The sequence below is a fragment of the Notolepis coatsorum genome (assembly GCF_963971535.1).
Source record: "Notolepis coatsorum genome assembly, chromosome: 13".
NCBI lineage: Eukaryota > Metazoa > Chordata > Actinopteri > Aulopiformes > Paralepididae > Notolepis > Notolepis coatsorum.
Genome location: NC_140177.1, coordinates 8,943,933 through 8,971,673, shown reverse-complemented (window position 1 = coordinate 8,971,673; position 27,741 = coordinate 8,943,933). Strand labels below are relative to the sequence as shown.

Sequence of the window (27,741 nt, the reverse complement as noted above, 5' to 3'; positions counted from 1 at the left end):
CTGAAGTCTTCCCCACATTGGTCACAGTGGTAGGGCTTCTCTCCTGTATGAATACGCTGGTGTGTCTTTAAGTGTTCAGAGCGACTGAAGCTACTTCCACATTGGTCACAGCAGTGAAGCTGGTGTCTCTTTAAGTCTCCAGACTGACTGAAGCTCTTTCCACATTGGTCACAGCAGTGAGGCCTTGACTCAGCCATTATTGTATTTGTTGTTGGGGAACAATTGTATCTGGAATAGAGAGAAACATTGCAATGAAGATTTCAGATCTGTAATTCCGTATTGTTTATATCCGTATTGTTTATATTTAGTTTTGGTCTGATATGTGGGTTGGAGTTTAGTAACTTATTATAGTGTGAGTTTCTTGACAGAGCCTGAGGTGTGTCCAGCAATTATGTTTTATACATAATCAGATTGTTTTTAGTAATACTGTGCATGAGCATTACACTAGAGCATAGGTGTCAAACTCACGGCCCGCGGGCCAAATCCGGCCCGCCACGTCATTTGATGTGGCCCCCCAAGAGCTCAGGTAAAAAAAAAAAAAAAAAAAAAAAAAAAAAAAAAAAAAAAAATTTTACATTAATATTGGGTTAAAAAATACCAGTGTTAAAATAATTGTGGGTTAATGCGTTAATAAAGCTTTAACTTTGACAGCCTTAGTTATTACACATTCTTACACATACATGTATGTTGAACATCTGAGGTAACAAAGGAAAAAAGCCAAAAGCACTTACTCCTCAGACATTCATTGACAATTTTACAGCCCAAAATACAAAAACGATCCAGGCGGAATAGGTAACAAAGGGTTGAAGAAATATTGTCTGAACTGTCAGATGCAAACTGGCTGTGTGACATAACCGAGCATCTCGCTCAATTGAATAAGAAGCTGTAGGGACGCAAACAAGTCCCACCCAAAACTTGACCAATATAGTTGTGAACTGAGACAACCCTTATTTTGTTATTTTTGAGTACAGTTACAGTTGTGTGTTCATGCAGACACATAATAGCAATTTCATTACGAATTGAAAATGGGGGACCCTGATGTAAACAAGTCGAAAGTCTTTCTCTGGTCTGCATCCCCTTAACAATTGTGTGTATTGAGCTGTACTGTACTGTACCCATTCTGCAATCTGTTAATTAAAGTTAATTAAACTATCTTCCATTAGTTGGATGTATGGCCTCTGCAAGGTTGTGTGCAGCCATTTGTTTTTGTAACATCTGCTACATCTGTCCCACGTGTTCTTTGCAGCTCACAGTTGTTAGTTCTGCCCCTCTTGACTGTGACAAAAAGGTTTTGAACAAACTTAATGTCATAGCTTGTATTTGATGATATTCTTCTTTGTTATTTACTTGAATGGTTTGATCATTGATTGGTGGAGTAATATGGGGTTCTGATAAACTAAAATTATTTGTTAAAATAACATAAGCTAACATATATTTTTACATTTATGCAAATGAATATGCAATATGTATAACTTGAATAAGTAATAAATACAGAAACACCATGTTTAACAATATGTATATGTGTAGCTACATTTATTTTACATTACATTAACATTTATACGGTCTTTGGCCCTTTGAGGGCAACCATAATGCTGATGTGGCCCTCTGTGAAAATGAGTTTGACACCCCTGCACTAGAGGTTCCAGTAGTGGGCAGCTTGAATTGCCAGGTCCTAGAACCCGCGCTTTGGGGAGATCTTTTATTTTTAGAGCATTAAATGGGCAGTGCAGTATCAAGCAGGGCTCTGTTACCTAGAGGTCACTGTTTGGTGGCATTACAGATTCTACCTTTGGAAGTGAATCTGCTCCATGGATGGATATTGAAAACTGCATGGACAGTTATCTGCAATTTGTCATTGTGGTTGTTACTGTACAAATATACCTTTACATATACACCATACATCTACGTTGTCATGGCGCCTGGAGAGAGTGGCAGCCTGTTAGAGCAGCTCCTCCCCTCTCCCCATCGTTACATTTTTTTTAACTCATTTATCTTTGATTATATTCTTTATTTTTTCGATACTTACATTTTGTAACAGTACTTGGTTTGTTTAGGCTAAACACTTCCATGAAGTTAGACAGCTAAGAGTTAGTTTAAGTTAGGTCTAGCCAGGAAATGGAACAACAAGACGACGCCAACGATATTGTTGTTGTTGTTGCCAACGACAACAGAGCCAGCAACACTGTTGTGTGTTCGAGAGAGGAGCTACTCTGTTTCAAGGATAGAGCCACAGAGGAATTTACCTAAAGAAATGAGGATTCGCAGACGGGGCAATAGAGCTGGTGTGACCGTGAAGGAGAGGAAGACAAGGGAGAAGAGAAGATCCAAGCCTTACCTGCCCTCCGTTGTTATGGGTAACGTGCGGGCGCTGGTCAACTAAATAGATGAGCTCTCAGCCCTGGTTAATAACCAGCAGGAACACAGAGAAGCTAGTTTATTGTGCTTCACGGAGTGCTGGCTGAACGACAACATCCCGGACAGCAGCGTGGAACAACAGGGTTCACCGTGGTGCGAGCTGACAGGAATAAACAGAGCGGTGTAACCCCGGTCACATCACGGTTAAAGAACGTATATGTTCTCCGGACATTGAGCTGTTGGCCCTGAGCATGAGACCCTATTACCTACCAAGGGAATCTTCACACGTTATCTCAGTCACCGCTTACATCCCACCCAGTGCAGCGGCGGCGCAGGCGTGTGACGTCATCCACTCCACTGTCGCAGGGTTACAGACAAAACACCCCGAGGCATTCATCATTATAAACGGAGACTTCAACCATGTCAGGATATCCAGATCCCTGACCAATTTCACGCAGTATGTCACTTGCAAAACAAGAGACAACAAGACCCTGGACTTACTGTATGCAAATATCAAGGAAGCATACGGCCACACTGCCCTCCCCCCGCTTGGCAGCTCAGATCACAACCTGGTCAGACTTGATCCAATATATAAGCCTGTGATCAAACGACAGCCAGCAACAACTAGGCTTGTCCCACAGTGGTCGGAGGATGTTGAGGAAGAGCTAAGGGAGGGCTTCAGCTCCACAGACTGACCTGTTCCAACGGACCCACGGTGAGGACATCAATGGACTCACCGAATGTAGAACTGATTATATCAGGTTCTGTGAGGAGAGCATCGTACCCACTAAGAAGGTACGCTGCTTTCCTAATAACAAACCCTGGATCAATAGGGACATCAAATACTAATACATTAAAAAAGAACTCAGAGCCGCCAAGCACATCTATAAGGACAAGCTGGAGGGCCAACTACAGGCAAACAACGCTAGAGAGGTGTGGGGAGGGGTCAGGAAAATAACAGGCTTCTGACAACAGAGCACGGCCGTGGAGGGGCCCCTTGAACGTGCAAATGAGCTGAACCGGTTTTTCAACCGATTTGACCTGACAAACCCCCCCCACCCCCCAACCGCTGACAGGCGCACCACCTCACCCCCCCGCCCCCCCCCACCCATCCGCACCAGTGTCCCCCACCCCCCACCAGCGATAACAGGCGCACCCCCCCCTCCCCCGCTGATTATCACTAATGACCAGGTCCGAAGGCAGCTCTCCAAACCAGTGCCCTCAGTGACTACAGGCCGGTCGCTATACACACCTGGAGAGACCATCACCTACATGCTCCACAGGGCCTATACACACCTGGAGAGACCATCACCTACATGCTCCACAGGGCCTATACACACCTGGAGAGACCATCACCTACATGCTCCACAGGGCCTATACACACCTGGAGAGACCATCACCTACATGCTCCACAGAGCCTACACACACCTGGAGAGACCATCACCTACATGCTCCACAGGGCCTACACACACCTGGAGAGACCATCACCTACATGCTCCACAGGGCCTACACACACCTGGAGAGACCATCACCTACATGCTCCACAGGGCCTATACACACCTGGAGAGACCATCACCTACATGCTCCACAGGGCCTATACACACCTGGAGAGACCATCACCTACATGCTCCACAGGGCCTATACACACCTGGAGAGACCATCACCTACATGCTCCACAGAGCCTACACACACCTGGAGAGACCATCACCTACATGCTCCACAGGGCCTACACACACCTGGAGAGACCATCACCTACATGCTCCACAGGGCCTATACACACCTGGAGAGACCATCACCTACATGCTCCACAGGGCCTATACACACCTGGAGAGACCATCACCTACATGCTCCACAGAGCCTATACACACCTGGAGAGACCATCACCTACATGCTCCACAGGGCCTATACACACCTGGAGAGACCATCACCTACATGCTCCACAGGGCCTATACACACCTGGAGAGACCATCACCTACATGCTCCACAGGGCCTACACACACCTGGAGAGACCATCACCTACATGCTCCACAGGGCCTATACACACCTGGAGAGACCATCACCTACATGCTCCACAGGGCCTATACACACCTGGAGAGACCATCACCTACATGCTCCACAGGGCCTATACACACCTGGAGACGCCATCACCTACATGCTCCACAGGGCCTATACACACCTGGAGAGACCATCACCTACATGCTCCACAGGGCCTATACACACCTGGAGAGACCATCACCTACATGCTCCACAGGGCCTACACACACCTGGAGAGACCATCACCTACATGCTCCACAGGGCCTATACACACCTGGAGAGACCATCACCTACATGCTCCACAGGGCCTATACACACCTGGAGAGACCATCACCTACATGCTCCACAGGGCCTATACACACCTGGAGAGACCATCACCTACATGCTCCACAGGGCCTATACACACCTGGAGACGCCATCACCTACATGCTCCACAGGGCCTATACACACCTGGAGAGACCATCACCTACATGCTCCACAGGGCCTATACACACCTGGAGAGACCATCACCTACATGCTCCACAGGGCCTATACACACCTGGAGAGACCATCACCTACATGCTCCACAGAGCCTATACACACCTGGAGAGACCATCACCTACATGCTCCACAGAGCCTATACACACCTGGAGAGACCATCACCTACATGCTCCACAGGGCCTATACACACCTGGAGAGACCATCACCTACATGCTCCACAGGGCCTACACACACCTGGAGAGACCATCACCTACATGCTCCACAGGGCCTATACACACCTGGAGAGACCATCACCTACATGCTCCACAGAGCCTATACACACCTGGAGAGACCATCACCTACATGCTCCACAGGGCCTATACACACCTGGAGAGACCATCACCTACATGCTCCACAGGGCCTATACACACCTGGAGAGACCATCACCTACATGCTCCACAGGGCCTATACACACCTGGAGAGACCATCACCTACATGCTCCACAGAGCCTACACACACCTGGAGAGACCATCACCTACATGCTCCACAGGGCCTACACACACCTGGAGAGACCATCACCTACATGCTCCACAGGGCCTACACACACCTGGAGAGACCATCACCTACATGCTCCACAGGGCCTATACACACCTGGAGAGACCATCACCTACATGCTCCACAGAGCCTATACACACCTGGAGAGACCATCACCTACATGCTCCACAGAGCCTATACACACCTGGAGAGACCATCACCTACATGCTCCACAGGGCCTATACACACCTGGAGAGACCATCACCTACATGCTCCACAGGGCCTATACACACCTGGAGAGACCATCACCTACATGCTCCACAGGGCCTATACACACCTGGAGAGACCATCACCTACATGCTCCACAGGGCCTATACACACCTGGAGAGACCATCACCTACATGCTCCACAGGGCCTATACACACCTGGAGAGACCATCACCTACATGCTCCACAGGGCCTATACACACCTGGAGAGACCATCACCTACATGCTCCACAGGGCCTATACACACCTGGAGAGACCATCACCTACATGCTCCACAGAGCCTATACACACCTGGAGAGACCATCACCTACATGCTCCACAGGGCCTATACACACCTGGAGAGACCATCACCTACATGCTCCACAGGGCCTATACACACCTGGAGAGACCATCACCTACATGCTCCACAGGGCCTATACACACCTGGAGAGACCATCACCTACATGCTCCACAGGGCCTATACACACCTGGAGAGACCATCACCTACATGCTCCACAGGGCCTATACACACCTGGAGAGACCATCACCTACATGCTCCACAGGGCCTATACACACCTGGAGAGACCATCACCTACATGCTCCACAGGGCCTATACACACCTGGAGAGACCATCACCTACATGCTCCACAGGGCCTACACACACCTGGAGAGACCATCACCTACATGCTCCACAGGGCCTACACACACACCTGGAGAGACCATCACCTACATGCTCCACAGGGCCTATACACACCTGGAGAGACCATCACCTACATGCTCCACAGGGCCTATACACACCTGGAGAGACCATCACCTACATGCTCCACAGAGCCTATACACACCTGGAGAGACCATCACCTACATGCTCCACAGAGCCTACACACACCTGGAGAGACCATCACCTACATGCTCCACAGAGCCTATACACACCTGGAGAGACCATCACCTACATGCTCCACAGGGCCTATACACACCTGGAGAGACCATTCAACACCATCCGGCCACTGCGGCTAGAGGAGAAGCTCACTGGGATGCAGCTGGACCGGGGAATGGTGGCCTGGATCACAGACTACCTCACCAGCAGACCTCAGTACGTGAGACTTCAGGGCAGCCAATCAGAGATGCTGGTGAGCAACACCGGCGCTCCCCAGGGTACCGTGCTGTCACCATTTTTGTTTACCCTCTACACCTCAGACTTCCGCTACAACACAAGGACGTGCCACCTGCAGAAGTTCTCCGATGACTCCTCCATGGTCAGCTACATTGTGGATGACGATGAGGCTGAATACAGGGCTCTGGTGGAGAGCTTCGTAGGATGGTGGGACAGTAACCAGCTCCAACTCAACGTCAGCAAGACAAAGGAGCTGGTGGTGGACTATCGGAGAGGCAGGAAGGGTCCCCCTTCTCCCATAATCCTTGGAGGGGAGGAGGTAGAGATGGTGGAGTCCTACAAGTTTCTTGGAGTTCACATGAACAAGAATCTGGACTGGTCGGACAACACTGAGGCCCTCTACAGGAAGGGACAGAGTAGGCCGTTCTTCCTGGGAAGGCTCAGGTCGTTCGACGTGTGCAGCCGACTGCTGCCATCGTTCTACCAGTTGGTTGTAGCCAGCGTCCTCTTTTTTGCTGTGGTGTGCTGGGGGGGCAACATCAACTGGAGGGACTCCAGCAAGCTGACCAAGCTGGTGAAGAAGGCTAGCTCAGTAGTGGGTGGTGAGCTGGATAACCTAGAGGTGGTGGCTGACAGGAGGATGAGGAAAAAGCTAGAAGCCATCTTGGAGAACCCCTCTCACCCCCTCTACGAGGAGCGGCCCAGAATGAAGAGCAGGTTCAGCCTAAGACTCACACACACCCCCCGACACACCACAAACCGCCTGGGCCGGTCCTTTATACCGGCAGCCATCAGGCTCCACAACCAAGGGCTCGGGCGGCCGGTTCTGCTGCAGAGTTATCACTGTCTCAACTCGGGACATGAGAACTAGAGACTCAACGACTACCTTGGTTCTATCTTGATTCTTTGCGCTAGAGACTCATAACACTGGTCTCTCTTGTGTTTGTACCTTTATATTACCATTTTATATTACTTTATTTATAACTTTTTATAGTACTTTATTATTATTATTATTATATTTTATATTACTATATTGTACTGTACTGTGAATCTATGCACCCCCCCCCCCCCCCCCCATGCTGCTCTGACACCTGAATTTCCCCTAGGGGATCAATAAAGGATTATCTTATCTTATCTTACATATATTGAAGAGAAATAAACAACAGATTCAAAACATTAGACAGCATATTTAGACAGAAAATAGAGACATGGAAACAATCAAATAAATAATTGTACTTACTGATGTTGTGGTGTCAAAACTCCCCTGGAGCCACAGCCAGCAGAGAAGCCTGTTTACTTTCACTTTCAAACCAGCTGCAGCCTGAGAACTGGAGTGTGAGGGGCTGTAACACTAAAGATGGCGGCAACGTCAAAGAATTGCTGAAAAAACAAAGAAAATTATGTAATTATTACATCTTTTGAATTAAAAATTTAAGATTTAAATTAGTTTAGGCCTGTCTTAAATACTTCGAAGCCTCGTTCGGTGGGCATGGGATTCAAATGGGAAAATAAAATTTGAATATATATAAAAATAAATGCATCTTGCAATGCCAGATACAATGCATCGAACATCATATGCCTCATTAACTCTGCCTCTCTTTGTTAACTACAACAAGCTGCCGTTTGTTATTTAAGATGAGGTCGGACTCGGCACTGACAGATTCAACTTCAACTTCAACTTCAAATTACTTTATTTTCCTTTCGGAACTTCATTTGTGCAGTGGTTAAAATACAAACATACAGTCACAATACATACACTCACTACTATAAAAAAACACAAGCTTTACAGTAAAAAGACCACTATATAAAAAAAAACACCAACTACATTAAAACTACAGTACTTAAAGCATGATATATTAAAATCCATGTGTAAATAAATAATAGTAGTACAGGTGATATATGTCCAGTAGGGATGGGTACCGAATTCGGTACTTTTAAGGGTACCTACCGAAACACGTCGGTACTACCGAGTATCAATTCACGTGAGATCCACCGGTGCCAACTTCCGGTACTATGCGCAAAGAAAATAAAAATCCGATGACGTCACGTTTTGTTGACCGCAAAAACTAAACCGCACGTTAAGGCACAATACATGTTTTCAAACTCTCTTTGGGTGTTTGCAATTCATGGGGACTGGGGAGTATATGTCTCCGATATCTATCTTGGTAGTGGGCAGGTTGTTAGAAAGTGTAGCTCAGTTTCCACATCTGCTCTGTCTGACATGGCTGTTAGCCACGGAACGTCTTTAGAGAGGAGATTGAATCCGGGACACAATGGGACACTGGCTCTGTTCATGGTCACAAATGGATTCCAGCTTCATTTATTTACTACAGATGACAAACGTGTTGTTTCCGTTTTTCTTTTTTACATACTTGCGCCACACGGAACAACTGATCACTACAGCCCAGCATCATATTACTGTAGCCAGTCTCTTGAAACACCACTATCTCCAAACGTTCTTTTGCTATGTGCTCGCGCTGCCACGGTGGGTTTTATTTTTAGCGGTCGGCTTACTCCTTCCATAGTTTCACATATTTGTAACCCATTTGACGTTCTTAAGCTGATGTTAGCTAAGCTAACCGTCGGACATAATGTTAGCTCCTAGGGCTACAGTGCAAGCCGGCACAACTCAGTCAGGACAGAAGAATAGAGGATGTGACGTCGGTAAACAAGCCACACACACCGCAGCAGAGCGGGTCTTCTCCAAGCGGGGGTGGAGCAAAAATAACTGCTAGAATACTCAATCAGCAGCAGCGTAGTTCATTGCTACTAGATTGTTTGTTTGTTTAATCAGTTGTAAAATACTTTACATTAGTAAGATGTAAATAATAATAAAGTAATAATAATACATTATTTATTTATTAAATATTAAGTTTGGATTTCTTTTTTACAACCGAGGTAGGTAGATCAAATTTTTAGAGATTAAAGTACAGAAAAAAGGTACCGTTGGGTACCAGTATCGATTCACAGGTACCGGTTCAAATGTGAAAGGTACCCATCCCTAAAGTCCAGGGATTAAAGCAAAAAAAAATCTCCAGGCTGAACTTTTTTTCAGGCCAAGTCTATTCTTATTTTAACCTCCACTGTATTTTTTTTTAATAGCGTTAGTGTTTTAAGGGAGCCTACTTGTAGAGCCTTACTGTCCTGACTGTGACTAGATAGTACTGTACATTAGTACACTGCATAGTATTGTATATTATATGGTAACTCAGAACATTGTACATATGTCTATACCGAACACTGTGACCTCATTTTCTTCTTCTAAATTACATGCTATACTATGTTATTTGATACTATCTTGTCTAGCACAGTCTCTGGAGCATAACAGTAAGAAGCATTTTGTATGAAAGTATTCTGTACTTCTGTATGACAACTATTAAAGAAACTTGAAACTTGAACTTGAAACTATAGACCCTACTGTTGTGGTTGTTGTGCCAGGCAGGGAGGCTGTGTGCTGGAGAGCGTGAATGCAAGTCTTGTGGCTAGCTTCTGATTGATGGCGAGCGAGCACCCTTTTCCCATTACTTTGAACCATGAACTAAAAGGCTTGTTATCATACAAACAAGGGACTAAACACGTTTAGCAATTATGCCACAACAATGTGGAACGCCCTATCCACAGCCGTAACTAAATGTGAATCCTCAGTGTTTCCCACAGGATTTAGTGAGACTGTGGTGGTGGGTGAACCTCTGCCCCTCCAGAGGGGTCCGGGGGCATGCCCCCTCGGATTTTTTCTTTTTACATTTTAAAGTTAAATGCATCAATCTGGTGCACTTTGAGAGCAAAATTAAGAGGCTAGATCTATGATGATCTTTGTGCTCAAAACACTAAATCGACTAGACACTAGAGCAGACATTTGAGCCATCAAAGAAATTAAGCAAAAGTGGTTGCCTGTGTTGAACTAGTTTATTTTTTAGAAGAAAAAAAAATAGATTGGATTACTATTACGACTACTACCAGTGCCAATACTACTGATACATACCTATTGGCAAACTTTATATTAAATTTTTTTTATAGTCACTTTATTTGAAGAGTCAAAACTGTTCTCTTGGCTTTGTTTTGTTCATAGTAGTAACGCTCATGTCATGATAAATCTGGTTAGGTCAAAACTACAGGAATATACATTAGAAATATTTTTTTATAATACAATAAATATATATATTATCGGTTATCGGTATCGACTTTGAGGAGCAGAAAGTTATCGGTATCGATATCTGGGGCAAAAAAATCAATATCGTGCACCCCTAATTTTAAGTAGTCCAAAGTCCTTGGGGGGGGGGGGGGGGGGGGGGGGGGGCAGTCAGGCCTCCACCAGACCTAGGTGTTCAGCAGTCTGATGGAGGTTGGCACGAAGCTACCTAAGCCCCTTTTATTCAGTGATGAAGCTCTGTATCGACGGCCTGAGGGCATTAGTTTGTAATGGGTGTGAAGGGTGCGTGTGTTGTCCTCAACTATTTGGGAGGCCTTCTTTACTGTCCGTTTCTTGTGGATGCTGCTGAGTGGCTCCTGGTCCTTCCCAATGATCTTACCGCTGATTCATGGAAAGTTCGGACCACAAAACGCCTGAAAGGGTTAAAGAACGACACGCGACGGCGCTTCCTATTGGTAACGGCGATGGTCTACCGGCAGCGGAACCAGTTGGCGTTAAGTCAGCTACGTTACTTGTATCTTTTTGCTAGTGCCAACGCTAGCGTTTTGAGAGTTATAGCGTCAAGAATTTAAGTACCCTAACTTTTCAGTTTTTAATAGCACTTTATTGTAAATCATCCCTCAGGGCAAAACGACGTTGTTTACTCACATTTCTAGGAATTGTGTGCCTTCATTTTATTTAAACTGAATACTGAATCGAGAACCTCATCCTTCACTCTGTCATCCTTCTCTCCCATTACAGAAGCCGAGACCCTGACACTGGTAACGTCGAACCGTCCGACTACATGCCAGCTGGATCAGTTACCCTCCGCACTCCTCCAGACCATAGCACCGGACATCCTCCCATTCCTAACTGCAACCATCAACTCCTCACTCAACTCGGGGGTGGTCCCCACCTCCCTAAAACAAGCCAGAGTCACGCTGCTCATAAAAAAGCAACCCTGAACCCCACCGTCATAGGCAACAATCGTCCTGTCTCTTCTCTCCTTCCTTTCTAAAACACTTGAACGTGCTGTATCCAACCAACTTACTGCTCATCTCTTACAGAATTACCTCCTACCTAGACCCTAACCAGTCAGGATTCAGGACTGGCCACTCCACAGAAACGGCCCTCATTGCGGTCACAGAGGCACTTCACTTAGCAAAAGCGAAGGGCCTCTCCTCTGTCCTGATTCTCCTAGATCTATCTGCAGCCCTGTCCCCCAGGGCTTAGTCCTAGGACTAGGGATGCACGATTAGGGATGGGTACCTTTCACATTTGAACCGATACCGGTACTGGTACCTGTGAATCGACACCGGTACCCAACGGTACCTTTTTTCTGTACTTTAGTCTCAAGAAATTTAATTTACCTACCTCAGTCGTAAAAAAAAATCCAAACTTCAAATAACTACAATTTCGACAGTTTTCGGCTTGTCATTGCTCCGACTGCTTTGTTGTTGAATCAAGTCAAATCCTAGGTAAGCATATATTGTGCGTGTGAACGTTGACATGAAAAGAAAAAAGTTATAAAAAAAAAAAAAAAAAAAAAAAAAAAAAAAAACGGTTTCTCACTTGATTCGATACTCTGGAATTTAAACGTCGCAAACTAATCTTGTTGGCCGTTTTCTATATCTCTCCTGCCTCGGTGTCTCTGCCTGCGTGAGGAGCGGGCTGTGCTGTGCACGCACACACACACACACACACTCACACGGGTGCTGCCAAGTACAGACAGCTCTGCTCTCATCATGGCAGACAGAACGAAACGTTCAAAAGTCTGGGTCTATTTTACTAAAGTCGATGTTGACAACGCTCGTTGCCACAAGTGCAACAAGAAATTTGCCAGTAATGTATAAGCGCTGGTACTTGTCAATGTGGCTGGCGGGGAGCTAACGTTATTAGCCTGAGCTCCGAGTAGAATAATGGCTTACAATCCGGAAGTAAATAAACTAATGAGAGCTTCCGATTGGTGGTAAGAAGAAGAGGTGGGTGCAAGCGGTGGGACGTAATTGGCAGATCGACTGTCTGCCTCCGAATGTAACGTGACTACGTAGGGCTGGGCGATAAAACGATAACGATAACTATCGCGATAAATTATTTCCTCGAAAAAATAAACATGAAACGTGGTCGCAAAGTTTCGATATATCGATTTCCGAGCTTGGCTCCGTTCAGCCTCGGCTCACCACACTCACTAACAACAACCAACGTTACGTGATGACGTGCATACGCACAACAGCTAACAACCAATCAGTGAAGGAGATGGCCGAGAGCGAACGAGATCCGGAAGGAGACCCAGAGGTAATAGGACTCAACAACAAGGCTTGCTAGGCTAATTAGCTTGCACGGCGTTGTTTTATATATTTACGTGCCGAGTATGTGTGTGTTTTGAATTCTGAGGCCACGTTTATAGTAGTGTGGACGTCGTTTCAATATATTGTGGCGGAAGAGAGTATTTTAGTGTCATATTTATTATTACATTGTCATGAGATACTCCGCTTGTCGGCTAACTGCTAACGTGCGCGGACTGATGAAGACATCAACTCGACTCGAGACATTCGCAGCAGCATAAGAAGTTAATTAAACTTGACAGACATTATATCGACGATAATTATCGATATCGAATTATATGAAAATAATTTTATAATTTTATCGCGATAACGTTTTTGGTCATATGGCCCAGCCCTATGACTACGTCACAGCCAAGAAAGGGAGCGCTGGATTTGTGAAAAACTCCCTGTTCCTAAACCACACGCTATCAATCGTACCACAGTACTGGCAAAACGGGAGGAGGCTATAATAAAAACAAGCGCCCTTCATCCAAATCCATTTCTGTGCATAGTTTAGTCTACACAGGCCATATTTCAAATAATCAAAATCTTACTTCATTCACAACTTGATTTGGGGGATTGGTAGTTCCCATGAAATCTGAAGTTGTTCAAACGACAACAGCGATCCACCTTGAATTAAATCACACTGTGTTGGCTGCGTCACAGTCACGAAAGGGGCTACTTAATTCATTAATCCAATCCACTTCATTTATAGAGCACATTTAAAAACAACAAAGTTTACCAAAGTGCTGTAAAAAATTATAAAAGAAAAAAAAATTATACATTTTTTTTAATTCAAAGCTTCGAATTAAAATCGAAGCTCGGCCCTGAAGCTTCGATTGCCAAAAAAAAATCGAAGGTCAGCCCTACCAGCCAAGTGGCTGGTAAGTCAAAAAGTTAATTTTGTTCCCTGCTGGTAACGTCGAACCGTCCGACTACATTTACAGTCAAATGTTCCTTAATATGCACGGTCTCTGTATTTTAAACCAATAAATACAACAAATACATGCCAGCTGGATCAGTTACCCTCCGCACTCCTCCAGACCATAGCACCAGACATCCTCCCATTCCTAACTGCAACCATCAACTCCTCACTCAACTCTGGGGTGGTCCCCACCTCCCTAAAACAAGCCAGTCACGCTGCTCATAAAAAACCAACCCTGAACCCCACCGTCGTAGGCAACTATCGTCCTGTCTCTCTTCTCTCCTTCCTTTCTAAAACACTTGAACGTGCTGTATCCAAACAACTTACTGCTTATCTCTTACAGAATGACCTCCTAGACCCTAATCAGTCTGGCTTCCGGACTGGCCACTCCACAGAAACGGCCCTCATTGCGGTCACAGAGGCACTTCACTTAGTATTATGTTGAGACAATGAACACACGACCGTGTGGTTTCATTACTTTATTCGACTGACTCTTAGGTTACAAACACCAGCCCTACCTCGAGCGCTAACCACGCCCGTCTATTAAAGGCACAGTAGCCTACAATGTAACTGCTAGTATGTCACAACCTATACGTAGCATAACAGGACATAACATTTCCCCCCCCCTTCCCTCTTGCAACAGCAATAGAACATTCCAGTCCATGAACAGAAACTGAACACTTCAGTCCACCAACCCGTGGCATTTACCCAGTAACATAGTCCCCATGCCAAGCGGGTGGAGCCCTCACCCTCTGAGGGCGAGCAGGCTGGGGAGCAGGGTCTGGTGGTTGTGGTGGGTTACCTCCCACCCTGGTTGCTTCCAAGCGGGGCTGCCAACTGCGGGTTGCAGCTTGGCTCATGGATGATGCAGGCAGTGTCGGGGCACCCACCTTATGCAGGCGGTTTGAGTGCCAGCGAGAACCATCATCTAGTCTGTAGGTGGCCGGACCCAGTTGACGGGTCACTCGGAGGGGTGCTGACCAGTATGAGCTCAGCTTGTTCTTGCGGTTGGCGTGTTTAATCCTGACCCAATCCCCTGCTGACATAGTGGGAGTCTGTACTCTGTGAGAGGCATCATACCTCCGTTTCATCTGAGCCTGTGAGCTTTGGACCTGATCTCTGGCCTTCTCGAGCCCAGGGCTCTCGCATGCAGGGGCCGGTTTAGCTCTCAAGCAGTCTAGTGGTTGTTTCATTTCTCGCCCAATCATGAGCAGAGCCGGAGAGACCCCTGTGGTGGAGTGCTTGGATGCCCGGATGGTCAGGAGAGTTTGGGTGAGTGCAGCGCTGAAGGTTTTCCCCTCCTCCAGGCAGGCTCTGATTCCATTCTTCAGAGATTTGTTTAGGCGTTCAACGCCGCCGTTACTTTCAGGATGGTAGACCGACGTCCTGATGTGCCTGATGGACCTCAGTGACAGGAACTCAGAGAACTCTGCCGAGATGAATTGAGGCCCATTGTCTGTGGTGACGACACTGGGCAGGCCCCAGCGCCCAAACAGCTTGACGAGGTTGTCGGTGATGCTCTGTGTGGTGATGGAGCTGAGTTCGATGGCCTCTGGCCACTTCGAGTGTAGGTCGTGCACGACCATCAGGTAGCGGGCATGTGCCGGGGCCCCATGAAGCTCTCCGCATAGGTCAACCTGAATGTGCTCCCACGGCGCGGACGGCCACGGGGTCGGGGTGAGGGGTGCTGTAGCCGGCTGGCCCGTTTTCCAACTCAGCAGGCAGCAGGTACAGTTGCGCACCAGCTCCTCTACGTCGCCGTCTATGTGAGGCCACCACACTGTGTCTCTGCAGCGTTGTTTCAACTTAACCACCCCCAGGTGGCCGTCGTGCGCCATGTGCAATACCCTGGCCCTCAGCGCCTCTGGTATAATAGCGCGGTGACCGCGGGCGAGGCACACCTCCCCCCAGCAGGAGAGCTCGTCGCGGACTCGGCGGTAGGGGAGCAGTCTGTCCTCCACCGTGGCTGGCCAGCCGTCCTGGATATAGGCACGGAGATTTGTAAATGTCTCATCTTCAGCCGCAGCCTGCTGCAGCTCAGCCAGCGTGACTACTGCGCTGAGCGGTCCATGCAGCATGTGGACCCAGTCCACGTCGTCCTCCTGTTCAGGACTCGCCTCACCCGCCTCTTTTGTCGTAGAGACGGCTCTTGAAAGAAGGTCAGCTACCGTGTTAGAGCGCCCCGGCATAAACTCGAGTCCGAAGTTGTACTGATTCAGCCTATCAGCCCACCTCAGTAGCCTCATAGGCTTGTGCCCCGCCCCTCGGGTCGCCAGCAGCGCTGTCAGAGACTGATGATCTGTGCGAATGGTGAACGCCCTGCCATACAGGTAGACATGCCAGCGTTCGCAGGCCCACAGACAGGCGAGGGCCTCCCTTTCCCCCACCGAGTATTTCTGCTCGGCTGGTGTGAGGGCCCGAGAGGCAAAAGCCACTGGACGCTCTACCCCTCCATAAACCTGGGATAGCACGGCGCCGAGCGCCACCCCAGAGGCGTCACAGGTGACCAAGGTGGGCGCGGTCAGGCTGAAATGCGCCAGTGTTGGCGGGGACGTGAGCTGCCGTTTGATGACGCGCACAGCCTCCCGGCAGGCCGGGGTCCAGTCCCATACCGCATCCTTGCGTAACAGCTGGCGCAGAGGGGCCGTCGAGTCAGAATAGTGTGGCATGAACCGGAGGTAGTAGGCAGCCATGCCCAGAAAAGAAGACAGCTTGGACGGCGACTGCGGGTCCGGCAGGGACAGGATTGCTTCGGTGTGGGACATGATCGGGGTGATACCCTCCCTGGAGAGCCTGAACCCCAGGAACTCGACCTCAGTAGCTCCAAATGTACACTTCTCCGCGTTGAGTGTGACCCCGTTTTGCTTGAAGCGCTGGAAGACCTGCTCCAGGCGAGCGTCGTGGAGTGCAGCGGTGGGCGCATGCACCACCACATCATCCAAGTAGATGCTGACCCCCTGGATGCCAGCCAAAATGAGCGACATTATTTTCTGAAAACAGCTTGGGGCTGATGACAGGCCAAAAGCCATGCGCTTGTACCTGAAAACCCCCACATGTGTGACAAACGCTGTGAGGTCCATACTGCCCGGTGCCAGGGGAACCTGCAGGTAGCCGTGACGTAAATCCATTTTACTGAAAATCGTGGAGCCATGGAAATGGCTAGTCAGCTCCTCCGCTGTGGGGAGGGGATACTTGTCAGGGATGATGGCTTTGTTTACGTCTGTCAGATCGACGCATAGACGCAGTCCGCGCCCCCCCCGTTTCTTGGCTATCACCAGGTTGGACACCCAGGGAGAGGCTTGATCGGTTCTATGACGTCCTCCTTCACCAGATGACGAATCTCCTCCTCCACCGCATCACGGAGGGCCAAGGGAATGCGCCGCAGCGGCTGAATGACGGGTCGGACAGACGTGTCCACCGAGGGCTGGTGCACAAATCCAGTCATACAGCCCAGGCCTTCGAACAGTGTCGGGTGATGGTCAGGCCAGGACGCGGTGACCTGCAGGACGCGTAGACCCCCAGCGTCGGTCAATGTGAAGTCCAGAGCATGAAACAGGTCTAGCCCCATGATGTTAGCCCCTCTCCGTGTGATGTAGAACTCGGTGTCAGGGATGTGTCTCTTTTTGTACTCCACAGGTAGGCAGGCTACCCCTAAAGTGGTGATCGGGGCGTGGCCATACCCCGACAGGGCGTTTGCTGCTGTAGTCAACGGCACGTGACTGAAGAGCCGGTCATAAGTGGACTTATTCAGGAGCGACACTTTAGCCCCTGTGTCCACGAGGAGTGGTATGGAGGCCCCACCCACACGACATGTGCAATGACTGAATGAGGCCTGTGGGCTTTGTACTGTATTGATGGGAACAGCCCCAGACTGTGCGTGATCAGGAGGAGAGCGACACCAGCGCGCAAAATGGTTAACCCTGTTGCAGTTACGGCAGCGCTTGCCTAGAGCAGGGCAGGACAGGTCCCTGGTTGCATGCTTAGGGGAGCCACAGTTACCACAACGCCTTTGTCCATTCTCCCTCTCCCTCGGCGCCCTGTCTGCCACTCTCTGCACATCGAAGTTGTCACCGTCTGCGCCAGCTGCCTCCTGGGCCACGTTCTGAACTCCGGGTGGAGGTGACGTCACAGGCTCATGCACCGCGCGGGAAAACTTGCGCGCCTCAGAGATAGCTGTCTCCAACTGTTTTCCAATAACTACTGCATCAGCTAGTGTCATGGCGTCCGGCTCTAATAACAGTCTCTCCCTCAGTTGAGCACACAATGTTCTTTCAATCAGCTGGTCGACTATGAGTCCATCCTCCAAGTTCCTAAAATCACAATGCTTGGCTAGCTCCCGCAGGGCAGACACATATTGCGAAACAGTCTCACCAGACCTCTGTGCTCTCTGGCGGAACTCAAACCGGTACATCCGACGGCTTCTTCCCGAGCTAAAATGCGACTTCAGAGCCTCGGTAGCAGTAGAGTAGTGATCGTCGGCTAATGTAAGCGTAGCATAAATCCGTTGCCCCTCCTGTCCGAGGCAGTGTCGCAGAAGTGCGCACTTCCTAGCTTCTTCCAGATCCTCCAGTCCCAACGCCAATAAATAGTCCTCCAATGACGTTAGCCATCTAACCCATGGAACCGCTGGGTCACCGGGAACAGGTAGAAACGGTGGTGGCGGTGGTAAAACGAAATCAGCCATCCTCGTTCGCCAATTATTATGTTGAGACAATGAACACACGACCGTGTGGTTTCATTACTTTATTCGACTGACTCTTAGGTTACAAACACCAGCCCTACCTCGAGCGCTAACCACGCCCGTCTATTAAAGGCACAGTAGCCTACAATGTAACTGCTAGTATGTCACAACCTATACGTAGCATAACAGGACATAACACTTAGCAAAAGCGAAGGGCCTCTCCTCTGTCCTGATTCTCCTAGATCTATCTGCAGCCTTCGACACAGTCAACCATCAGATCCTCCTCGCGGCCCTCGCAGGAATGGGAGTGGTTGGCTCTGCGCTGACATGGCTGACATCATACCTCAATGATCGCTCCTACCAAGTGTCATGGAGAGGGACCCTGTCGGCCACCCGCCCCCTGCGGACGGGTGTCCCCCAGGGCTTAGTCCTAGGACCCCTTCTCTTCTACCTCTACACTAAATCACTGGGTAACATTATCACGTCTCATGGCTTCTCGTATCATTGTTATGCCGATGATACTCAACTCTTCCTCTCCTTCCCTCCCTCAGATATCCACGTCTCCGAGCGGATCTCGGCCCGTCTGTCTGACATCTCCGCCTGGATGACGACCAACCACCTCAAACTAGAAGCTAAACAGAACTGCTCCACCTGCGGCCAAATCCTCCCCCCTGACCCACCTTTCATCACAGTCGAGAATGCAGCTGTGACTAGGGATGCACCGATATGAACATTGGCCGCAGATACCGATAGTTCAATTAACACAATCGGCCGATACCGATACGTGTGGCAAAAAAACAATTTTTTTTTTTTAAACAACTGTATATTTGTATGTCTCTAAATGTTTTGATGAATTGAAAATGGAGGACCCTTGTGTAAAAAAGCCCAACGTTTTTTTCTGGTCTTCATCCTCCAGTCCACTGTTGTTGTATTGAGCTGTACTGTATTGTACCCATTCTGCAATCTGTTAATAAAGTGTTCAATCAATCAATCAGACAAATGTATAGAAAAGCTTTTATTATAACCATATAACAAAAAATTATATTATTGTTTATGAAAATGTTTTAGCCCTATGCTTGACTATTATTTTAGGCATGGCAACAAATAAAATAATAATAATAAAATGAATAAATAAAATATTAAATAAATAAATAGGCTACACGTCTCTCTTTTTGTTACAAATTGTGCTCACCGATATGAACATAGGCCTCTTTACTTACTTATGGTACTTTATGGTATTCCACCATGCCATGTGTGTTTTTATTTTATAATGCTCATGAGTCATGATTATTGCTGAAGTCTGAGTCATACAATACTCACTGGCTTTCATAACCTAACAGACTAACTTGTCTTGCTCAAGATTTGTTTATGAGTTTTAATAAGAGAGCACTATCTATCTCAACCAAAGCAATGCAGGTAGACTGCAACAGAACAATTTTGATTGACAGTCGATTCGGCCAATTACGTTACACTGCTTGCACCCGCCTCTGCTGTTCTTACCACCAATCGGCAAGCGCTTATTCGTTTTTTACTTCCGGGAAGTCCGCCATTGATTTACACGAGAGAATCAATAACAAACATACCGTAGCTAATAACGTTAGCTCCCCGCCGGCCACGAGTAGACTACCAGTGCTCCGCAGGAGTACCAAACGAGGCATGATGATTTTACTGCAACGAATGTGTTAATAAAAGCTTTTCTATACATTTGTCTGATTGAAAACTTTATTAACAGATTGCAGTAGGGGTACAATTCAGTACGGGCTCTCTGAGCAAAGGAAGGAACTGAGATATGAATGACCAACAACAATGCTATAATGGTCGGGAAAATATGATGATGTTATTGAACGTGTAACTATAACGTTTATGCCACAAAACGAATGCCTTTGTTAATCATAAGTAACTTTGATGCAGTAGCATGTGTGTCAGGGCTGTACACTGCGAGCATCTCGTCGCAAATTGCCCCCTAATCTGGCCGGTGCGAGTGGAAAATATCATCTGGGGGCAAGCTTGCGAGTAGTGATTGCAACCCTTCATTCGCATTTCACTCCTAAATTAATCCATACAAATTGGATAAAACATTAGCCTACAACCAGGACATAATGTTGCGGTTGTAATTTCATTAGACAGACCAGCGCGGACCTTTAATAACATGCAATTTGATTGACACGAGCAATGGGCTAACGTTAGCTGCTATCCACGGTATCCATTAGGATTATGCTAAGCTAACTAGCGTTAGCTGCTGCTAACCCTGGACACCAGTCAAAGCGGACTCCACAACACTAGTTCCATTCAGGAGGAAAGGGGGTGTGTTATATTGACAACGCTTGACAACAGAAGTTTAAACATAACTTCATATTTATTGTTAGTCGTTTCTGTTACTGTATATCATCCACTTTCCATCTCCGTCTGTTAAACGCTTCCCGTTTACATTCGAGTGTGACGTCATCACCTACGGCAGTTTAGACGATCAAAACGCGAAGCTAGAACAAAACCCGGGCGGGGGGGGCTGGCTCTCTCATTCGTTCTCGCCCCCCCCCTCTCTCTCTCTCTCTCTCTCTCTCTCTCTCGCTCTGATTGATTGAAAACTTTATTAACAGATTGCAGAATGGGTACAATACAGTACAGCTAGGCCTGCCACGATAACACATTTTGCTGGGCGATTAATTGCCCCCGAAAATATCGCGATAAGCGATATTATTGCGACCGGTTAGAGAATTTTTTTTTTGGAGAAATTTATTTCCCAAAACTTTTATTTTGAAGCCCACCGCTCCGTCTTTTCCGGTGTTTAAGACTTTTATTTTGAAGCCCACCGACCGGACCGGAAGTATTGTTGTGATTTTATCAGGTACTTTTTGGGTACCAGAAAAGTCACGTGAAACACTGCAGACCACTGAATAGAGACGCGTCTCTAGGATTTCATAATCATTATGTTTGCAGCAGGCACAAGTGCAATAAACAAAGGATACAGTCACTGTGTATTCTGCCTCATTTATTGATTAAACAAAACCGACATCAACACAATTTGCCACCGAGCGGAGAGTTTAGTCTCGCAAAAAGATCGCTGACTTGTTAAGGCTTGTTGTTAGGTTAGGTGCTAATGTTGTGCTAGCGTTTTAGCATGGCTATCGTACATAGCGTGATCAATATAACTCGCTATTGATTGTTTGTATGAGTAACGTTAATGCTAGTAGAATAGACACAACGTGAGGTAATCACCATCCATTTTAAACCGGTTATTACCTAATGCTAACGTTAGCAAATAGACGCGACTGGTAACGTTACAGCTTGTTAGCCTAATGCTCGTTAACGTTAGCATAGACAGCCTAGCTAACGTTAACGCTTGTAGAATAGACACAGAGGTAACGTTAGCGTTAGCAGAATAGACACAACGAGGGTCTCGTTAATGTTGTTATTGATTGATTGATTGAAAACTGTGTTTACTCTGTTTGTATGAGTAACGTTAATGCTAGTAGAATAGACACATTGTGACTGACAAGGGGCACTGGGTCCGCCTCATTAAAACAAACGCGCAAATAGCAATTAATCGCGCCCGTCAAAATCATTGCATTCATTTTAATTATCACGGCAATTAATCGATTTATTGCTTATCGCGGCAGGCCTAAGTACAGCTCTCTCTACATTCAATGATTTAAAGTAGCCAAACGTTACAGACAGTATAAATACTAACTGGATAGTTGATGATATAAACATTTAATTTCATTATCTGAAATATTCTAAAATCATTAAGTCTGCTATAAGCCATTATCCCTTTGTGTGTGTGATTATTATTTTCTCACAGTAGTGTGTGTATATATATATATATATATTAGGGCTGTCAGTTTATCGCGTTAATTAGATTAATTAATTACACAGCAAATTATCGCGTTATGAAAATTAACTCAAAATTAATTACATTTTTTTTTTTTTTTTTTTAATAATTTTTTTTTTTTATCTCATTCATTCCATAAGAACGTAGAATACACATTACAGACTTTTTTTTATATGGTCCATTTGCATGTTCTTGGTATCTGATTCTAGGGACATCTATGGATCTCAGGGAATGTATTCCCAGTGTCCGAAATACTGTGTCTGTTACTAGGCTTGAGTAAATTGTAATGAACCAAATGAGAATATCAATACATTTTTTTTTATCTTTGACTGTGAATAACACTATGCTCAAATTGACCAGACCTGAAAAATCTAAGCAAATTAATAGATGGAAGATGATTAAACAGAAAGTTTTGTAGATACTGTACTGAATTCTGCCATCCGGACACATGCAATTTGAAATATGATTATAGAATATAGAATATCAGGCATAAAATGGTTATGCGATTAAAATGCGATTAATTAGATTAATTAATTACAAATCCTGTAATTAATTAGATTAATTTTTTTAATCGCCTGACAGCACTAATATATATATATATATATATATATATATATATATATATATATATATATATATATATGTGTGTGTGTGTGTTTGGCTAAAGTGGATAGAAAACACAGTACTGTGCAAAAAAAAGGCACCCAAAAGTTTTTATATAAATGGTCTTAGATGTAAATAAATGTTTTATCAGTGTGTCAGTAGACTACTCTTAGTACATTTTCATTAAATTATTTTTTAAAGCATCTTCATGGTTTAATAATGCAAACATATGTTGCAGGGACTTATTATAATCATCATATTGGCGTGACTGTATGCATCAAAGGGTTAAATCAAGCATTTTTAGGATTAGGATTACAAAACTCAGTTTGGGCAATCCGGTGGCCTAAGGGAGGGAGTCATACGCGGAGGATGTGTTTTTGGAACACAGGCCTGTACGACTCTCTGGGTGAGGGGGAAAAAGGGGATTTTTATTTGTATATATATATGTTTTTAAGCTCGGCTCTCAACGGGACCTCAATAATTGGATGTACATCTATTGTAGCTTCGCACTCCAGTAGCATTACCAAAAACTACACAAAAACATGTATAGATTATGGCTAGTTTGAATATAATGATATGGAACACTGGTGGGATAAACAAACAACACAAACGCAAAAGCGTGCTCACACTGATGAAAAAAGAACATGTGGACGTGGCTCTACTAAGCGAAACGCACATTTGAGAGGAAGACATAGATACGTTAGCGGATAACACATATCATAATATTAGTCATTCTTCTTTTGGTACGAGAACTCGAGGTGTAGCCATAGTCGTCGGACGTAAGTTAAATATTGAATTAAAGGGGGTATGGTCGGATGCGGATGGCCGTATAACTATAGCCAGGATTGTACACAATAACAGGAAAATAGCATTGGCAGCGGTATATGCCCCAAATTTGTACGAAGAGGGTTTCTTCACTACACTAACCGATGAAATGTTAAACCATCCCGATTACTCATTTATAATAGGTGCGGATTTTAATGCCATTTGGAATCCAAGGATGGACAAATCTTACCTCGCCTTTTCCAGCGAACAAAAAAATTCATCTAAAGCATTAAAGGATTGGTCAAAGATTACAGGTGTAAATGATTTATGGCGTTCACTTAATCCCACGACCCGAAAGTACTCTTGTCGATCGGCGAGACATAACACATTATCCAGAATTGATTATGTCTTTGCATCCCCGAGACTATTTGATAAATATGAAGTGGAAATGATACCCAATGCACTATCAGATCACTGTTATTTACTCCTAAAAGCAACATTTGGTATACTATCTTCCCGGGCCCCAAGATGGCGTTTTAATTCGAAACTGCTTAATAACAAGGAATTCATTACACAACTCAAAGAAGCTCTCATAGTATTCCTACGGGAGAATGCAAACTCGGTGCAAGACCCCAGAATAATATGGATGTCGGTAAAGGGTATGATCAAGGATTTCACTGATAGATTTTCCTCCATAATGCGCAAAAATCAATGCACAAAACTGTCTGAACTGGAAACGCTTTACTCAACGTTATTTAATTCTTTAAAATACAACAACTCAACTAGACTAGAAAATCAAGTTAACGTACTAAAAACAGAGATCAATGCCATATACAGACAACAATCGGAAATGCAAATACGCAGCACAAGACAACAGCAGTACTCCCAAGGTTCTAAACCTAGTCACCTATTAGCCATGCGATTAAGAATTAATGCAAAATTTGCAGATATAACTTCCATTAGAGCACAACAAGTACTTGAAACAGACCCCAAAACAATAAACGATACATTCAAAGAATTCTACTCCGACTTATATAAATCAGAAACGACCTTCGATCAATACAAAATGGACACATATCTTAATCAAATTATTCTCCCTAAACTTTCAGAGGATGACGCTAAACAGTTAGAAACACCGATCACACTAGAGGAACTCAAGAAGGCCATATCCGAAATGCAAAATGGTAAGGCTCCTGGAAGAGACGGTATCCCATCAGAAATGTACCTTTCTTGTTGGGACATAATTGGACCCTTATTACTAAATATGATCTTATACTCAGTCAAGGAGGGGAGCTTCCATAAAAACGACAATATTGCACTCATTTCAGTCCTTCTCAAAAAAGACAAAGACCCCACCGAGTGCGGTAGTTACAGACCCTTAAGCCTCCTCGGAACCGATGTCAAACTGTACTCTAAGGTATTAGCCATCAGATTACAAAAGCATATGACGTCTTTAGTTCATCCGGATCAAACTGGCTTCATAAGAGGTCGCCTGATCACTGATAACATAAGACGAATACTGCACGTACTAGATGCAGACAAGGACGACACCATACCTAAGGCGATGCCGTCTCTGGATGCTATGAAAGCCTTTGACAGGCTGGAATGGTCGTATCTATGGGCAGTATTAGAAAGGATGGGGTTAGGAAAAGGATTCATTGATATGATTAAAGTATTATACAAAGACCCATCGGCCATGATTACAACAGGTACATTCATCTCCGAAATCTTTCCGGTATCACGCTCAGCCAGACAGGGTTGCCCTCTTAGTCCCGGACTATTCGATCTATCATTAGAGCCTTTAGCACAATATATAAGACAATCCCAATCCATAGAACCAATCGTAATCAAGGGCACACAACATAAAATTTGTTTATATGCGGACGACGTAATATTGTTCATGCAAAGCCCCAACACCACATTGCCTCATCTACTCAAGTTGATTGAGGACTTTGGTGATCTATCGGGATTTAAAATAAATTGGCCGAAGTCGGCTTTCCTTCCACTTAACACCCATGCAAAAAAAGATACAACCCTCCCAGGTGAGATACCTATGGTAAAACATTTTAGATGCTTGGGTGTGGAAATATTTCCCACCATAAGACAAACGGTGAAGCACAATTACACAAAAATACAGAACAAAATCAAAGACGACCTGGACAGGTGGGCAAAACTTAAAAACTCAGTACAGGCAAGGGTATCAATAGTTAAGATGGATGTACTACCTAGAATCAACTTCATCAGTTCAATGCTACCGTTACCCCCTCCAGAGGGTTACTGGAAAAGATTACACTCCTCCACATACAAATTTATTTGGAATAACAAACCACCACGTATAAAAAGATCCACCGCACGTGGCATGGCAGTTCCAGATTTTTTCCAATATTTTAAGGCGTACACATTAAGACCATTGACAATATGGTTTGATCCCCAAGCATTAGTATCCTGGAGAAAATTGGAAGAAAACATAGTAGCCCCACATAGACTGAAGGACATAGCACACACTAAACTACCAATCAAGCACTGTGAGCGGAAATTTGGCCCCATAATTACCCATGCGATCCGGATATGGCGTGAAACACAAAAAAAAGATCCTAACCCACAAAAATGGCACAATCACACTCCCTTATTCAATAACAATGCACTCTTAATTGAAAAACGTCCTATAAGATTCCCTATATGGGAAGAGCAAGGCATACACTCATTAGGGGATGTTTTTAACAACCAGGGTTTTTGTAGTTATGGAGAAATATGCACAAAATTTTATCTCACAGAGTCCACATGGCTTTTTTACATACAGTTACAGCTATGTTTGAAGTCTCACGGTGTTCCATTAGACATACCAGTTGAACACCACAGATACCACAAATTCTTCTATGAAAGAGAGACATCGAGAGGTTTTGTATCAGGTTTTTATTATCAATTACTAACGTCCTCATATGAAACCCTCCAACTAGACTCTGTCTGGAGGAGGGATATACCTAGGCCTGCCACGATAACAAATTTTGCTGGGCGATTAATTGCCCCCGAAAATATCGCGATAAGCGATATTATTGCGACCGGTTAGAGAATTTTTTTTTGAGAAATTTATTTCCCAAAACCTTTATTTTGAAGCCCACCGCTCCGTCTTTTCCGGTGTTTTAGACTTTTATTTTGAAGCCCACCGACCGGACCGGAAGTATTGTTGTTATTATCCTAGCTTGCTGATGCTGCTTGTATGTGCGGGGCTTGTAAGCGCTGCGGTCTGTTCGGCTGCAGCTGGAAGCATCTCGATGCTGCTGGTGGACTGGGGCCAGCTAACGTTAGCTTGCTGATGCTACTACTACTTCGACATGCTGCTAATGGGCTGGGGCGAGCTAACGTTAGCTTGCTGATGCTGCTGGTAGATCGACATGCTGCTAGTGGACTGGGGCCAGCTAACGTTAGCTTGCTGATGCTACTAGTAGATCGACATGAGCTAATGATAAAACAAATGTTGAGATTGTTGGTGAACAACTAACTTTAAGTTAGTTTTAACGTTAGCTACTAACGTTAAAACGCTAACGTTACACTACAAATAACTCTACTTGGTTAAAAGGAGCAACACTATTGAGACATGTAGTTAAGCTATGTGGTGTTGCCCCACGGAGCTCCTGTGCTGCTCTCTGCTCTGTAGTAAAGCCAGCGGCCCGCCTCCCAACACGGACAGTGACTGACAAGGGGCACTGGTTCCGCCTCATTAAAACAAACGCGCAAATAGCAATTAAT

The 27,741-nt window shown here is 45.6% G+C and overlaps 1 protein-coding gene and 1 long non-coding RNA gene across 2 annotated transcripts in view; both read right to left on the bottom strand.

Annotated features, from left to right (window-relative positions):
* The window catches only part of LOC311238889 (uncharacterized protein), a gene marked incomplete at both ends in the record, with an annotated part of 75,730 nt that overhangs the window by 4,254 nt on the left and 43,735 nt on the right, over positions 1-27,741 (bottom strand). The gene's annotated exons all lie outside the window — the stretch shown is intronic.
* The window catches only part of LOC311239611, a 43,095-nt gene continuing 15,462 nt past the window's right edge, over positions 109-27,741 (bottom strand). Inside the window, exons 2-3 of the long non-coding RNA XR_014620438.1 lie at positions 7,979-8,118; positions 109-228 (exon numbers count right to left, since the gene is read on the bottom strand). This is a non-coding gene — a long non-coding RNA (uncharacterized lncRNA). The remainder of the gene's footprint in view (positions 229-7,978; positions 8,119-27,741) is intronic.